Raw genomic sequence first — 18,106 nt, 5'->3', positions numbered from 1 at the left:
TTTAATCCCAGCACTCGGGAGGCAGAGGCAGGCGGATCTCTGAGTTCGAGGCCAGCCTGGTCTACAAGAGCTAGTTCCAGGACAGGCTCTAGAAACTACAGGGAAACCCTGTCTCAAAAAAACAAAAAAATAATGGATAGTTATTATTATAGTTTTCCTTAGTTATGATAAAAGATAAATTAGATATAAATATTGTAACTGTAATTCTTGCTTGATAACTTTTGTTGTATGTAATTTTACTATGTTAAAATTGAAGCCTTCCTTTTTGTTTAAACAGAAAAGGGGAAATGGTGTAGGAGGTCCTTCTGAATTTGTGTTGCTTTCATTGGTTAGTAAAGAAACTGTTTTGGACCTGGTGATAGGGCAGAACTTAGATAGGCGGGTGACAGAACTGAATTCTGGGAGGAAAAAAGCAGAGACAGAGCCACCATGGAGATGCCAGGTCAGACATGCTAAATCTTTCCCAGTAAACCACGACCTCATGGTGAACACAGATTAATAGAATCTGATGTGAGAGTTAGCCAATAGGAGGCTTGAGCTAATGGCCAAGCAGTGTTTTAATTAATACAGTTTCTGTGTGATTATTTCAGGTGTAAGCTAGCTGGGCTGCCGGAACAAGGCCCCCCCCCCGCTCCCTGTAACAGTCAATTTGTGGTTTTTCCTATATATATGCTGACCTGTAAATGCTCAGGACCGCTCTTCTCCACCCACTGCACTGGAGTGATGGACAGTGGACCAAGCTCGGGGTTGTAATAAATCTCTCTGTGCTTGCTTCGAATTCTGGCTCTGTGGTGGTTTGTTTGGGGGTGTTGTGACACTGGCACAATATCCTAGACCGGTTTAAGAAGGTGATCCCCACCTTTGGTCATTCTACACTCCTTTATTAGGAGACGTTATTGTAGCCATAGGAGTATCACAAAGAATTATTTGCTTGCATATCATTATCTAATGGCTGGTGAACTCTCTTGACAGAAAATTGGCTCAAAGGTACACAGAGCCCAGAGATGCACTCTCCCTCAACACTTTATTTACAGAGGCTGGTAGTCAGTGATGGGTATGATCTTTCCCCCATGCAATCTAAGACAGACTGTACATGATAGAATGTATGTACCGGTGACAGGTGAGTCTGGAAAGTGGGGAGAAGGCTCTGAAGCCAGGCACAGTCATCTGTCTTCTAGCAGAAGCACGGGCTTTATTAAAATAGATTGCAAGGGAGGAACTGTGAGGGCCTTGATGCGAGTCCACTCCAACTTGTCCAGAGGTCAGAGAGTTTGAGCTTATTTTGTTCTTTCAAGTTGTTGACAGCAAGTGACTACAGAACAAGAGGTCCTGACATAGGGTGGTTAATTAGTATTTTGAGTATATATGTATAGTATACAGAGGTGTATCAGCTCCACCAGGACCAAAGGTCGGAGATGCTCTGTCTATTCCTTTTATCATGCTAATGAAGTCTGTTGCCTTCCCCCTTCCCCTTTTGGAGTAGAGTTTTATAAATGTGGAAAATAAAGGCAGTGGGTGTGGGAAGTCCTTCTCTATATGCGTTGCTTTTATTGGTTAATGAATAAAGCTGCTTTAGCCTATGATGGGCAGAATACAGCACGGTGGGAATTCCAGGTACATTGAGGAGAAAAGAAGGCAGGGTCGGGGAGATGGCATGTAGCCCCCAAAGGAGAAACACACCTGCCTGCTGGAACCTTACCTGTTAACCACGAGCCTCATGGTAAAATACAAAATAATAGGAATGGGTTAATTTAATATGTAAGAGCTAGCTACAAACACACTTAAGCTATTGGCCAAACAGTGTTTTAATGAATATAGTTTCTGTGTGATTATTTCAGGTCCGGATGGCCAGGAATGAACAAGTAGTCTCTACCAACAGAGTGGCACTAATGTGTTCAGCTACATTCATATAAACCTGAGAGAGCCTTAAAAAATTATAGACACAAAAAAAGTTTAGCACAGCTTCTTGGCAGTCACATATTTCTTTCAGAGGGCTTATTTGCTCACGGCAAGTAGGGGAACTGCAGCTCCTTTAAGGGAGGTCTCCCTGCCTCAGCAATAGCAGTGAAGGCTGTGCAGCTTCTTTAGGGGAGGGCTTCCTGGTTTGTGATAGTTGCATGAACAGCTCTGCCTCTTTTAGGAAGCTGAGCACTTAAATGGGTTCTGTGAGCAGTGTGGTGCAACTTGCTTAATGGTGACATAGACCCGCCCGCGACCCTGGAGCTGGTGTGGTGTGCATGGCTCTCTGAGGCAGTGAACATGCCTCAAACATATTGTACTGGATGGAGCCAAAAGGCAGGGCTGCTTAGCATTTAAAAGAAAAAAAGCACTTCTGGTAAAAAAAGAAAAAATTACAGATACACATGCAATAAAGACAAATTCAGATGAAAAATACCTCTAAATGGGTCACAGTGTTTAATAAATGTACATAGGCTTGAGAGAGAGAGGAAAAAGTGTATATACAATTCTAATATAAAAAGTACAGACAGTCATAGATTAAAGGAGTAAAGATAATAAGATAAATATTAAACTTGTAGAAAAAATAATAAAGTAAAAAAAGCCACGTAAAGATGGAATACACACAGAGTCTGAATTATGTATATTGTGTTTTCTTTGAATTTTTTGACTGTGAATAAGTACGGAGAGATATTTGATTCTGGAGACTGCTAAGCTAAACCAACCTAATATTTTAAAGGTATATTGACTTTTGGATCTAAGGATATGTTGCTTTGGAAAAGTTCTGCTTTTATTTCCACAGAGGATGAAAACCTGTGGATTCGTTCCAGACTAGTGTGGTTTGATGAATCAAGATTCCCTGAGAGGTCTCTGTGACGCCCCCAAAATACTTTGCCCAACAAAGCAGGAAGCAGTTTGGAGAGAACTATGTCCAAATTCCCAAATATTGTCTATAAATGTTTGTTTTTATTTAAAGAGATGAATACTTTACATTGGTATGAATCTTGGTCTATTGATACAGATTTAAGGACAATTTTGTTGTATTATATTTTTGCTTTTGAATAGGGTATTGTGTTTGTACAGCTCATTTAAAAATGTAATGTATAATTAAGAAATACAGGTTAATAGATAGTCATCTATAATAATCAAGCTTATATTCATGTTAGGTTTTCTCCATATGTAGAGATATATTAGAGGTGAATAGGTATTCTTCAAATCTTTTAAAAACATATAGATTATGGCATTAAAAATGTTTTAAGAACTTAGATTTTTCCTCAACAGTCAGTCATGTCTGCTCTGGCAGCACCAATTACTTCAGAGAGGTTGATGGGCATTGAAGAGGCTCCTTATAGAGTTTGGTCACCATTTAGGCAAGAAACTGCTCTGGCCTGGACTCCTTGATGGTATGTTGTATGAACAGGACATGCAGGACCCACAAAAAAATTCCTGGTAAACTTGTCTAAAGGTGAGACAGTCCTTCAGAAATCCTACTTCATGAAAAAACAGTGAGAAATTTTGCAGGATACAGAAAAAAGCATCTGATGAACTTTGCCATTACGAGGCAAAACAGATCTTCAAATTATCTGTTTCAAGCCAGGCGGTGATGGCGCACGCCTTTAATCCCAGCACTCGGGAGGCAGAGGCAGACGGATCTCTGTGAGTTCGAGACCAGCCTAGTCTACAAGAGCTAGTTCCAGGACAGGCTCTAAAAAGCTGCAGAGAAACCCTGTCTTTAAAACACCAAAAAATTATCTTTAAAACACCAAAAAATTATCTGTTTCATGGGAATGTCTGCTGGGACTGTAGGCTGGAGATGGATGCCCCAGTGTTACAAAAGAACTTTGGGTGACTGTCCAAGCAGTGAGATGTCTCTGTCAATTCTAGAGTTTTAGAAGTTGCTTGCAATGCACTTCCTGTTAACTTAGGTAATATTATATCCTTCTGAGGACTTTGATGGAGTTGAAGAATAGATAGCTATAGTTTTCCTTAGTTATGATGAAAAGTAAAATAGATATAAATATTGTAAAATATATAAATATATAAAATAGATATAAATATTGTAGCTGTAATTTTTTTGAAATTTTAAAGTTAAAACCTTCCTTTTTATTTGGACAGGTAAGGGGAAATGGTGTGGGAAGTGCTTCTGTATATGTGTTGCTTTTATTGGTTAATGAGCAAAGCTGCTTTGACCCATGACAGGGGCAGAAGAGAACAAGGTGGGAATTCCAAGTAGATTGAGGAGAAAAAAAGGCAGTGGGAGGGGGACACTGTGTAGCCGAAAGGAAAAAGACACCCGCCAGTTGGAACCTTACCAGTAAACCGCGAGCCTCATGGTAAAATAAAAATAATAGGAATGGGTTAATTAAAGATGTAAGATGCTTAAACTATAGGCCGAACAGTGCTTTAATTAGTATAATTTCGGTGATTATTTTGGGTTTGGATGGCCGACAATGAACAGGCAGCTTCTGCCTCCAAGTGCTCATTGAGTTTCCCTGCCCAGGCTGTTCTGTTCTGTGTCTTGTCTCTTATTTCTCTCTTTTCTCTGTTCCTTTTTGCTTTATAATTCTAACCCTCATGCTCCTACCCTGGAATGTGTGAATCTAGTTGAGGCTGATCTTAGACACTTAGGCTTACTATTAACTGGTTTTATTAAGGTTTTTGGTGACATGGGATTCCCCTCTGTATGACCACTGGATAATAAAGAAGCTGCTTTGGCCTATGGCAGTGCAGAATAGAGCAAGGCAGGGAAAACCAAATTGAATGCAGGGAGAAAGAAGGCAGAGTCAAGAAGCACCATGTAGCTGCTGAAGGGGAAAGACACCAAAACCTTGACTGGTAAGCTACAGCCTAGTGGTAATACACAGATGAATAGAAATGGGTTAATTCAAGATATAAGAGCTAGATAGGAATACGCCTAAGCCATTGGCCATGCAGTGTTGTAATTTTTCTTCTTCCTGTTCTTCCTCTTCTTCTTCCTCCTCTTCTTCCTCTTCTTCTTTTGGTATGGCTGGTTTCACTTATACTTTTTTCTTTTTTATTATGTTATAAATAATCCCAATCAAAATTCCCACTTCTTCCCTCCTCCTACTTCCCTCCTGCTCTCTCACACACCCTCTCTTCACCCCCTCCAGTCCTAAGAGAGGGCAAGGCACCCTGCCCTGTGGGAAGTCCAAGGCCCTCCCCTCTACATCCAGGCTTAGGAAGGTATGCATTAAAAGAGAATAGGATCCCAAAAAGCAAGTACATGTAGTAGGGACAAATCCCAGCGCCATTATCATTGGCCCCTCAGTCTGCCCCAATTGTCAACCACTTTCAGAGGGTCCAGTTTGATCCCATGCTCATTTATTCCCAGTCCAGCTGGAGTTAGTGAGTTCCCATTTGCTCAGGCACACTGTCTCAGTGAGTGGACCAACCCCTCACGGTCCTGACTTCCTTGTTCATATTCTCCCTCCTTCTGCTCTTCAACTAGACCTTGGGAGCTCAGTCCAGTGCTCCAATGTGGGTCTCTGTCTCTGTCTCCATCCGTTGCCAAACAAAGGTGATATTCAAGATAGTCATCAGTCTGACTATGGGGCAAAGCCAGTTCAGGTACCCTCTCCTCCACTGCCCAGGGTCCTAGCTGGGGTCATCCTTGTGGACTCCTGGGAACCTCTCCAGAGCCAAGTCTCTTGCCAACTCCAAAATGGCTCCCTTAATTAAGATATCTCCTTCCCTGCTCCCATATCCATTCTTCCTCCATCTCAACCATCCCACTCCCCCAAGCTCTCCCCAAACCTCCCCTTCTTCCCTGTCTATCCCCTTCTCCCCTTCCCTCTACCTCCCCCACACCCATACTCCCAACTTTTGCCTGGTGATCTTGTCTGCTTCCAATTTCCAGGAGGATCTATATATGTTTTTCTTTGGGTTCACCTTATTACTTAGCTTCTCTAGAATCATGAACTATAGGCTCAATCTCCTTTGTTTATGGCTAGAATCCACTAATGAGTGAGTACATACCAATTTCATATTTTTGGGTCTCGGTTATCTCACTCAGGGCAGTGTTTTCTATTTCCATCCATTTGCATGCAAAATTCAAAATGTCTTTGTTTTTTTACCACTGAGTAGCACTCTAATGTGTAGATGGGCCACGCAGTGTTGTAATTAATATAGTTTCTGTGTGATTATTCGAGTCTGGATGACCGGACCAAAAGAGTAGTCTCTGTGTACATCTTGGCAGTAGTGTGGCCAAGCTGTTCTGAACCCACCCATGTGGCAGAAATGTATTGGGCCCCATACCAGACACACATGATCCCAAGGGTGAAATGCCTACAATTCAGATCCAGAGACTGAAGCCACGATTAAAGGCAAGAGTTCAGTTAATAAATACAGAGAAATCAGGATGGTCCAGTATAGTGGAAAAAGAGTAAGACATCCCTTTGGGGAGTGCTAAGAGGAGAACTGGCCCATACAGTGAGACTAAGAAACTGTGTCTGCTCCCTAGATGCTCTTTTCCCAAAGTCAGGCATTTGGATCTGGGTCTCCATTCCTTGGGAGTTTGAGGAAAGTTCCTGCTTGATAAAGCTCTCATTCTTATCCCTAGCAAGAGGAACTTGTGGCACTTCCATTAACATATGACTGATGCGCATTGACAAGGTCAATGCTAGATTCCTCAAACCCTGATCTCAAGACGCACCCCAGTTCGCAGCCCCTTGTCCCTCCTTTAATCCTATATGCAACTATACCATATAAAAGGAGCAATCTTTTCTCAATTAAACACTGCTGTCAGCCACACAGATTTAACCTCATATCATATCCATCTCTTCCTCCCCATCCTCTGCTGACTCCACACATCCTCGTTGGCACCTGAACCCACCTGCTGCAGCAGAAGGGATCTTGGGGTTCAGGGTGTCTCATCAGCTTTCTTTGGCAGGCAAAAGGATGACATTCGGGTATCCTTATCAGTCACAATTGCAGGTTGTTAAGAAATCACAGAAAGAGCAGGGAGGTGTGATTGAGCCACCCAAATGTGAGCCCACTTTCCTAACACCCTGCCAGAGATTCCATCTCCACCCAAAGGCTTCAAGGAACCTAGCTTAGTGTTGGCCCTTGGATGCTGATGTAGGGATTGTGAGCTTGAGACATGCAGAAAAGACACAGCAAATTGCAGGCCAGCCTGGATACACACCCAGACCCTGTCTGCCTTCCTCCTCTCTAAAATACTAAAACAGAACCTCAACCAAACTAAACAGTATCTAAAGTATTCCTCAATTCTTCCCAGTCCCTCCTGTCCCCCACCCCCGTTATCATGCCTAAGCCAGCACCCGTGGTTCAGTCAACACTTGCAACAGGGACAGAAGTCACATCTCACACTAAAGTCCCAAAGCACAGTACTCATGTCCCCAGGAAATTTGGACCTCAAGGGGGATTTAAAGCAGTCACATTTAAAGGAATTGTGGGCTAGCCTGGGACACTGACCATCTCATTCCTAAACCTGAGATTATGTTCAATTTTCAATGGTTCAAAATTCGCTTCTTTTAGGCATGTATCTGGGATAAAAATCCTTTATAAAAAGAGGACATGAGAACCACAAATCCAGGCATTCCTCACTGACCAGTGGTGGTCATGCCTTTAATCCCAGCACTCTTTAGGCAGAGGCAAGTGGATCTCTGTGAGTTCAAGGGCAGCCTTGTCCTTAGAACAAGTTTCAGGACAGGCAAGGCTACATAGAGAAACCCTGTCTAGACAAACAGAAGTTGTTCAAGGTTCTGTTATTTAGTCCTGGGCACTAGGACATTTCTATTATTTGAATCAGTGACTCCTATTTCCTGAAACCTATAGGGTTCTAGAACAAGGGGCAGGTAAATAGCTTCTTTGTCACACTTTACACAAAGTGGAGAGTTGGGTATGCCAAGGTCATGGGCAAATGTAGTTGCACTCGGATGAGAACGGTAGGCTCCAGTGGAGATGAGCTGCAGTCTGTCCTATGTCATGGCTGTGATAGTGAACAGACTTGTGTAATGGGAATCATTAGCTGAAGACTGTTCTTTGGGGGAAGTGTGTACTTTCCTATTGCAATCAAATGGAAGGCAATGGTGGAGCATTTGCCTTTAATCCCAGCACTAGGGGGCAGAGGCAGGAGGATCTCTGTGAGTTTGAGGTCAGCCTGACCTACAGAGAGAGTTCCAGGACAGTCTCCAAAGGTACACAGAGAAATCCTGTCTCAGATTAAAAAGGACGAGGAGGAGGAGCCCAGAAAAGGTTAACCCTATGCATATTTTTTTTGTTTTTTTTTTTTTGTTTTTTGTTTTTCGAGACAGGGTTTCTCTGTAGCTTTGGAGCCTGTCCTGGAACTAGCTCTTGTAGACCAGGCTGGTCTCGAACTCACAGAGATCCGCCTGCCTCTGCCTCCTGAGTGCTGGGATTAAAGGCGTTCACCACCGCAGCCCGGCTAACCCTATGCATATTAATGATATGTGCAATTGCTATGGAGCTGTGTGATAATTAGGCCTTAAATATTAAGCAGCTTATACAAATGACTAATTGGGTATTTTTACACAGTCAACACATTTTCAGTGTGTCTCTGCTCACTGTATTAATTTTCTAGAATCTATAATCACAACAAGAACATTTTTCTCTGCAATTCCCTACTATTTAATCAAGTTCTCACAAACGCACTCTTCAAAATGACGGAGCAAAGCACCAACATAGGTGTGTTTAAGGCTGTTTGTGCTTTTCATTTCAGTCCTAGGAAACCCCTTCATGGAGGGGGTGTTACTCCCGTGTCAGTGATGCGGAGGCTGACCCATGGAGAACGTAAGCCAGCAGCATAGGGGAGAGTCAAGCTTCTTGGCAGTTGATGACCTTTGCTTTCTCAATAAGCAGAGGTGGTAAAAAATTAGTTTAGGATGTAGAATGGCTCTGAGAAATCCAGAATATATTTAGCGCATGCCCAAAGAGAAACTTTTGGCAGGAGTTGGGGGAGGGGGAGGGAGATGCTCCTCTGTGTCGTTCCAACTGTCCCAGCACATGGGAGGCAGAGGTAGGCACATCTGTGAGTTGATGTTAACCTGGTCTATATAATGAGTTGTAGGAATCCAGGGCTACATAAGAGATCCTGTCTCAAACTGACTCCCACCAAAGGAAGAAGCAATTATTACCCTAGCATGGTGGCACACACATTTAATTCTAACACTTAGGAGGTAGAGGAAGGCAAATCTGTGAGTTTGAGGCCAGCCTTATCTACAAAGTGAGTTCCAGGGCAGCTAGGGATACACAGAGAAACCCTATATCAAAAGAAAAAAAAAACAGATTATATACACTAATAATCCCAGAAAAAACAGCAATAACACGAATAACAAAAAAACCTGGTGAGGTTTAGGACAATTTTTTAGACCTTCTCACTTGGTCCAGGCTGGTCTTGAACTTTCAAGAGCTGGATGCCAGGTGTCTGTTGCTTCCCCTGACCCATTTCTGTTGGGCGTTAACTGTTGAGCCAGCAAGTGGGAGTCAGTCAATGCTACCCAAGTACAGAGATGAAAGGCATGTGTCACCACCACTGTCCTAAGGCAGGCATATTCTATCCCTGTTGTATCTGTGGGTCTTCTTAGTGAGAAACCCTATGGGCTTCCCTTCCTCCCACATTTAGACACCACCCTCATTCAACAAAGTTCCATGTTGTTGAGAAAATAAGCACTATTTACAGGTCTGGGTCTGAAGTGTTTTATTCACCATGATGATTTTTCCAGTTCTTTTTTTCCCTTCCTACAAATGACATATTTTTATTACACCTGAATGGCATTCCATAATGTATGTATAAGCATATGTATAATACAGATATATAACATACGAATACATATTTAGCAACATGTGAGATACCAACTGACATTTCAGTGATTTAGAAAAAAGAAAATGTCAAGCGTTGGAAGCCTGTTCATCAGGTGCACATGGGCACCTGGACACAACTTTGCGTTGGTAGATCAAGCTTAGATTCAAGGCCTTGGGCAACATTTCCTTGAGGGCCCAGAGGCGCAGGAACATCCCAGTGAGGGAAAGGCCAGAAGACAACAGGATTCAGGCAGCATTGCAGCAGTTATACAGGTGTGTAACAAGTGATCCAACCGCAGCCTATGAAATTAACAGTTTCTCTACCTACAGGTGTCAAGGTGGAGGAGGAGCACAGGGCAGGATGCAGAAGCCTCGATTCTGCTCCCTTCACCTTCAACTGGGGTGTTCTGAGCAAGGGTGCTCAAGTCACCCACTGGCTCTTTTACCTGCCTGAGGTTCCTGGTGGAGAGGCACCCACAGCTGGGGTGTCTGAAGACCCTCTCTCCTGCCCCCTGGCCTCCCCTCTCCTCTCACCTTTGCCTAAGCTCTTGCCTCCTCCTCACTCCCTCTATTTTCTTTCTCACCTCTCTCAACTCTACAGCCTTTCCTTTATCCTCACACCTGGTTTGTGGTTCTTAAATGTTGCGAGTTAGAGACTTTTTATTACCATAATTAAAGACAGGGCACAAAGAAAAAGTGGTAGATGATTGTCTGCCTAGGGTAGTTCTTGGAGACTCCCACAGATCCCTCATCTTCCCAAAGACCTAGGAGATACAGCTTGCACCTTATGAGCTAGCATCCCACACTTCCTCCCCTGGCTCAGTCTCCCTCCCCATACTCCTTCCCTGCAAGGCTCTGACAGGTAGGAACTTGCCTGTCCCTAGTGTCACCTGCTCTGTCTGAGGGCAGAGACAGCATCTTTATCCTGAGGATTCTGGTGAAATAGTGAAGGCTGAGTTCAAGTCTAGGAGCCCAGTTCTTCGATTTTGACAGGCTGAGTGACAATCACAGAAAGGGATCAAAGCTTAGAAAGAGTCCTCACACTTCCTGGTTTGACGCTAACCGATGAATCACAGGTTCTCTAAAACTGAACTCAGTATTGAGAGAGGAGAAATCCGCCCACACTGCAAAGGCCCACAAAGAGGAAAGTTTAGAGCGACCACAAGCACTGAAGCTTGGCATTCTCAAATCCAGTTGCTGAGGAAATTGGTGATGACCACCAAGCCCTTGCTATGGAATTCTCTCCCAACCTTGAGTTTTCCTGCTCCATCCAGCAGGTGTCCACAGCACAGCCAACTCACAGTAGGCTTCACCGGAGCAGCTTCTAGGAAAGTGAGCCATGCTCCATGGTAGGATCTGAAGTATAATTGTAATCCTAATTAGTCTTAATGAAAGCCTGGAGTCAGATATTGAGGGTGAAAGAGCTAAGCATACGGACTGAACCCACACTTCCGTGCTCGGTCCTTCCAAGCTACGACGTGCAAACTAGCAGGGCTGGAGATTCTGAATGATGACCCTGACCTTGTGATGCTGGTCGAATCATTAACGTGTGGGAAGATCTTCGCCGTGGAGATACTCGACAAGTCAGACATCCCCCTGGTGGTTCTGTATGACACCTCAGGAGATGATATCAATATCAACGCCACCTGCCTGAAGGCCATCTGTGACAAATCTCTAGACGTTCATCTCCAGGCGGATGCCATGTACACAAATATCAAAGTGACTAACATTTGCTCCGACGGACACTCTACTGCCAGATGCCATGCAAGGGTCTGACCAAGCTCAATGACCTTCTGCATAATGACTACTTCCACTGCAAGCTCTGCACCTCGGAGTACTTCATCTTGCTAGCCTTCTCTGGGAAGATCTGCCTCTTTGATTGCAAAGGAAAATGGTTATGAATGGAGATCATGAACGTTCACAGCAGCCAGGCACTCGATGTTCAGTTTCTGGACACTGGCAATGTGACATCCACAAAGTATTGGAACTCAGAGAAATCACCGCTCAGACCTGCAGGAAATGCTTGCCATACCTCCTCAGGCTATAAAGTGCTGCTTGGCTGATCTTCTGCAGTCCATTGGCATGTGGACTCTAGAGGCTGTTCTTTGGTTAAGAGATTGTTTTGAATTGTGTGGACTGTAGCATTAAGGTTTCAAAGTGGATGAAACCAAAGGGTCGCATATGTGTACTTATTTACTCCTAAGAACTTCCCGGACCCTCGCCGCAGCATTAACCAGCAGATCACAAATGCAGACCTATGGAAGCATCAGAAAGATGTTTCTGAGTGCCATGTCTCGTGCAGTCAGCTCACCTGGCAGCAGGAACGGCAGCACGCCTGCACCGGGCAACCCTGGAGAGGGTCTCAGAAAGAGCTACCCAGTAGTCATCAGGATGTCTGTGCTGGACCACACCAGCGCGTTCTCCTTGGAGGAACTGCCCGCTCCAGTCCACTTGTGAAAGTCAGGGGAGCACGTGGATGTGGATGTGCCCGTGGCCTGTCACCCAGGCCATTTTGTCATCCAGCCTTGGCAGGGGACCTATAAGCTGTAGGTGTTGATGGAAGAGATGATCCTGCACTACAGCGTGTCTGAGGAGCACCACATAGCGGTGGAGAGAAACCAAGTGCATGCTGCCAAAGTGGACAATACTTGGTACAGGGTGCTAGTAAAAGGAATCCTGACCAATGGACTGGTGTCTGTGTATGAGCTGGACTATGGCAAGCATATGGCAAGCTAGTCAACATAAGGAAAGTGCAGCCCCCTAGTGGATGTGTTCCGGAAGCTGCCATTCCAGGCGGTGACTGCTCAGCTTGCAGGAGTGAAGTGCAGCCAGTGGTCTGAGGAGGCTTCGATGGTGTTCAAAATCACGTGGGGAAGAAACCCCTGGTGGCATTGGTACAGAAAGTTATTGAACACATTAACCCTTGGGACTGGAAAGTAGTGGTCTATCCAGTAGAAACATCACTGCCAGACACTGACACATGGATTCACGACTTTATGTCACAGTATCTGGTGGTCTGCAGTCCCCAACAAGGCCCAAGCCAGAGACCTCCATGGGGGCAGACCCCAGTCAGGGACATCTGGGGGAACAGGCTTGAACCAGTGGCCTCTTCTGGAATAGGCCTGAGCCAGTGACCTTAGCTAGAGCATGCCCAAACCTGCAACATCTGCCAGAGTAGGCCCAAGGTGGTGATGTCAGGGAGAGCAGCCTCAAGTAAGCAACCTCCATGGGAGCAGGCTCAAATGACCCCGGGATTGCAAAGCAAACCCCAGGATTGCTGAGTGACCTCTGGTAACATGGAGTGACTTCTGGGGTGACTAGTCCATGGCCCTGACTACACTAGCAGGAGAAATCATCTGAGCCTTGCATCCACTCGCACCTGGAAAACTGGTCACCAGAGACACAGCCCCAACTACACCAATCAGAGGAAAAGATGGGTAGGGAAGATAAAAACACTCAATACCACAAAGAGCAACACAACACCAACAAAAGCTAGTGACCCTATAACAGCAAGACTTGAACACCCAAATATGGATGAAGCAGAATAAAATGACCTAAAAAATGACTTGAGAATATTTGCTGCCCTTAAAGAGGAAATGAAAAATTCCCTCAAAGAAATAGAGGAAAATACAAAATTGGAAGAATATAACAAAGCCCTTAAAGACAACCAAGAAAAAGCAATGAAACAGATTAAAGAAAGACTTGAAAACCAAAATAGAAATAAAGGATACAGAAACTGAGGGAATTATAGAAATGGAAATTATGAGAAAATGATCATGAACCACAAATGCAAGCATAAACAGCAGAATACAAGTGATGGGAGAGAATTTCTAGCACTAAGATACAATAGATGAAATAGACTCAGTCAACGAAAACATTAAATCTAACATAAGCTTAACACAAAATACCCAGGAAATATGGGACACCATGAAAAGACCAAACCCAAGGATAATAGGGATAGAAGGAGAAGTCCAACTCAAAAGCACAAAAATATATTCAAAATCATAGAAGAAAACTTTCCTAACATAAAAAGAGATATACATAAGATACAAGAAGCTTACAGAACACCAAATGGACTGGATCAAAAAAAAAGTCCCCTCACCACATAATCAACACACTAAACAGAAAATAAAGACTATTAATACCTGTGAAGAATAAGGACCAAGTGACAAATAAAGGCAGACCTTTCAGAATTACACTTGACTTCTCAGTAGATGGCTGAAGATACAAAACACTCTCACAGCAGCTCAGAATTATGTATAATAAAGGGTTACTTATTTAGGGAAGACTCAGATCACTGTCCTAGATCACAATCCTCTGTACAAATGGGGAAAAGGAACAGAATCAAGCAGCCAGAAGCAAGAGCCGAAAGTAAGAGTGAGCACAAGCTTTACAGCTGCATTTATAGTAAAAGAGACCACACCCAAGTGGGCTAATATCTTACAAGGTTATTGGCTGAAGGAGCTGAATTGGCTGAAGGAGCTGAACGAGTTCTCACAGCACCTCCCCCTTTTGTTTAAATAAGAGAGTTCTAAACCCAATACAAAACTATGTACACTAGGAACAGATATCAATTATAAAGTTAGATTTACAACTAGCATAAACAATATTAAGGAACATATCCTAATGTTTTAATAAACATTCTATTCTAAGGAGTCTAAGTCTTGTATTGGAAAAGGCATGACTAGATCATAAGAGGATGGTAAATATGACTAAGTAGTTCTCTTTATAAGGGTAAGTATCATTTTGGGGATAATTATTAATTTCTCCTTAAAAATTAGCACAAGTTCTTTGCCACGGTTTATTTTCTTCCCATAATTTTGTAATTTCATCACCAGTAAATGGAACTATAATCTCTGCTGGGTCTATACCTGCTAGTTGATTAAGTCTCAATTTCCCTTTTATAATTAATTTGGAGACGTTTTCCACATAAGGTTTTAATTTTTTACTTCATTTATGTGTTAAAATAACCATCCTAAGATAATATCTTCTCTCTGCATTAAAATTCCCATAGGGGAAATTATGGAAGGCAAGATGACTAGTTAAGAATTGGATTCACACTATATGTACCTCCTTAATTTCTCTTTTACGACCATCAACTTTTTCTGCTTCAGCTGTTAATTCTCTGGGACTGTTTAAGTATTTGCCACCATCTACATTTTTGTTTAAATGATCTATTAGATCAGGTGTTATAACAGCCAGTCATAGAAAATGTCTAACAATCTTTGAATGTCATTAAGAGTCTGCAATTGGTCTCTCCTAATTCGTGCCTTTTGTGTTCTAATTTTCTATAAACCTATTTTGTAACCTAGATAACTGACAGAATCTCTTTGTATATTTTCAGGAGCAATTTATAATCGCCAGTTAGGCAAAACTTTCTTCAAACATTTTTTCTAAATTATATATGAATCAGATCAAATTATCATCCATGTAATGGTAAATTTTAGTCTTAGGAAATTGCTTGCATATTATTTCCAATGGCTGATTTACAAAGTATTGGCACAGGGTGGGACTAGTGAGCATTCTGTGGGAGGATGGTCCATTGGTATCTCCTAGTAGGCTGAGAATTACTATAAGCACTGTGAAGGCAAATTTTCTGTATCCTTTTCTTGTAAAGGTATAGTGAAGAAACAGTCCTTTAAATCAATAACTATAAGAGGTTATCCTTTTGGTAATAGAAAAGGTAGAGGAATTTTAGATTGTAAAGAGCCCATAAGTTGAATAACCTTGTTGACAGCTTAGATCTGTCACCATTCTCTATTTTCCAGATTCCTTTTTAATACAGGAGAATTCCAGGGGCTAGTTGATTCAATATGGTGTCGAGTTGCTCCTGTACCGGCTGTTCTAAGACTGCAGTTTAACTTAAAGGCATTGTTTAACTCGTATGAGTTTCTCGGTTAACCATTTTAAAGGCAAGGCTGTTAGTACCTCTGAATGGTTGGTGACCTTTGTTTATAATAGCCTTCCCAGAAACATGAGTTTTTGGGACTGCAGGAATGTTAACCTGGGTATTCCATTGCTGCAATAGGTCATGACCCCATAAATTCACTGCAATATTAGCTACATATGGCCTCAGCCTTCCTTTCTGTACTTCTGCCCCTATGCATTCAACCTACCTCATGCTTTGTTTTACTTTAGATAGGATTTCAATTCCTAGGAATTGAATATCTGCCTCTTGAAAAGGCCAATCTGGATGCCAAGATTCTGGAGTAATGATAGTCATGTCCCCACTTGTGTCTAGTAATACCTCAATTACAATATCATTTATATACACTCTGAACTTTAGTCTTTGATCATTTATAGAAGTCTGCCAAAATACATGTTTCCTATTTCCTACTGGAGTTTTTGACTCATCCTCCAGGTCTATTTCATCATCTAGAACAGTATGGGTTTTTTTGGTTTTGTTTTGTTTTTTTTTTTTAACAGTAGGCACTGGTGAGACATGTTCTCCACAGGGATTGGGAATGACTGGACCTCGTTTGACATCAGGGCCTGTGAGAGTCCCCCAAGGAGTTTCCCAGTGGTATCAGGTTGCCTTGTCTCTTGTTGACCTACATTAAATAGTCCAATGTTGGCCTTTGCCACACCTTCTACATATACCAAAAGTCTTAGTCCTAGTATTCTTACCATTCCTAGAGGAGACATTCCTAGGAATTCCATGTCTTCAGTCCCTTCTTAGATGTCCTATTCTTCAACACTTAAAATAATGAAAATTTGAAATCGCTTCTCCTACCCAAGCTTCAGTACTAGATTCAAATGTTTCAATATTCATTGTATGCAAGATCCATTCATCTATGGGTGCTGATCTAACCTCTAAAGGACCAATGATCTTACATTCTAAGTTGGCATTTTCAAAATCCAAGAATTCAATTAGCCCACGTCTAGCTTCAGGGCCTGTCACTTCTAATTGTACAGCCTTAATCTTTGTAAGAAGTCAGTAAAGGGTTCTCTGACCCTGTTTAACCCTAATATATGATTCAATCATCTTTCTTGATTCCTGAATCCTGTCCCAAGCATTTAAAGCTGCTGTGCTACATAGCAACAAGGTGTGTTCATTGTAGTGAGCTTGGTCCTGAGGATCAGAGTAATGGCCCTTGCCAAGAATTTCATCTTGGGAGGGCTCAAATCCTTTTGCTTTCCCTCATTGCTCTAAAAATTTTGCCTCTTCTCTCCAATAACACTTCAAAGCAGGTGAGGTTTGTTTTCTAGGACCACTGAGATTAATTAAAGCCAATCGTGTAGCATTGCCTTAGTGCTTGAAAGCCCACATTTTCACCATTTCCCTGACAAATGGTGAATGCAGCCCATAAGAAACTATTGCTTGTTTTATTTGTTTAATCACTTGTACATATGGGTTCCAATGCATATTCTTTGACGACCTTAGGGTACTTTGTGCCAGATAGTCTGAGGAAATTACCGGAGATGCAGTTGAAACTCTGTGCAAGTCATCCAGGGGTCTGGCACATACTGATGAGGCTAGATCCTGTCCTTTTACCTTCTGTCCATGCTCATCAATTTCAATAAATTCCTCAATCTCTTCAAATCTTTTTACTACTGTCTTTTTTAAAAGTTTGAACCTCCTGTCCAGTGTTCTGTTCTAATGTCCTCACTGAGGATTCCAAAGTATGAAACTTGTAAAGATAATGTCTTATCTTTGGACATTTCATAACTTTTCAACAGATTTCGATAGTTAGATTCAACAGCACAAATTATTTCAGATAATTTTATCAAGTTGATGCTATCCCTCTCTGTAGTAATCGACCATTAGAACACCATAGGAGGTGCGGTCCAAATTAGTCTTAACAATGAAAACCTGGGAGTCAGATATTAAGGGTGAAAGCTGAAAGATCAGAGAAGCAGAGCAGCAGCCACTAGAGAGACTTCTTACCTCTATGAATCCTGAGAATGAATGGGCCAGGCTCCTGTCTCCTCCTGCCTCATATTCTCTCTACCCAGCCGTATCACTTCCTGTCTCCAGCTCCCTAGTGCTGGGATTAAAGGCATGTGCCTCCCACTTCCTGGCCATTTTGGTCAACTAGTGGCCAGCTCTGCCCTCTGATCTCCAGGCAAGACTTATTTGCATGAAACATATCACACAACAAGCACCCTCCATCTCAACATCGTTAGCCCTCTCTTTCCCCATCTTTAGCCATTTTTTGGTTTTTTTTGAGACAGTGTTTCCCTGTAGTTTCTAGAGCCTGTCCTGGAACTAGCTCTTGTAGACCAGGCTGGCCTCGAACTCAGATCTGCCTGCCTCTGCCTCCCGAGTGCTGGGATTAAAGGCGTGCGCCACCACCGCCCGGCCATTCTTTTTACCTAGAATTCCTTCTGATGGCTCTGGAGTGAG

The 18,106-nt window shown here is 42.7% G+C and overlaps 1 pseudogene; it reads left to right on the top strand.

The window, feature by feature from the left end:
- The first annotated feature begins 6,873 nt into the window (after positions 1 to 6,873).
- On the top strand, positions 6,874 to 12,893 carry LOC119811438 (annotated as a pseudogene).
- Positions 12,894 to 18,106: the final 5,213 nt, after the last annotated feature.

Source organism: Arvicola amphibius, chromosome 4, assembly GCF_903992535.2.
Source record: "Arvicola amphibius chromosome 4, mArvAmp1.2, whole genome shotgun sequence".
In the NCBI taxonomy this organism is placed as follows: Eukaryota; Metazoa; Chordata; class Mammalia; order Rodentia; family Cricetidae; genus Arvicola; species Arvicola amphibius.
Note: the sequence above shows the minus strand (reverse complement) of the source record. Positions and strands in the feature narration are given on the sequence as shown.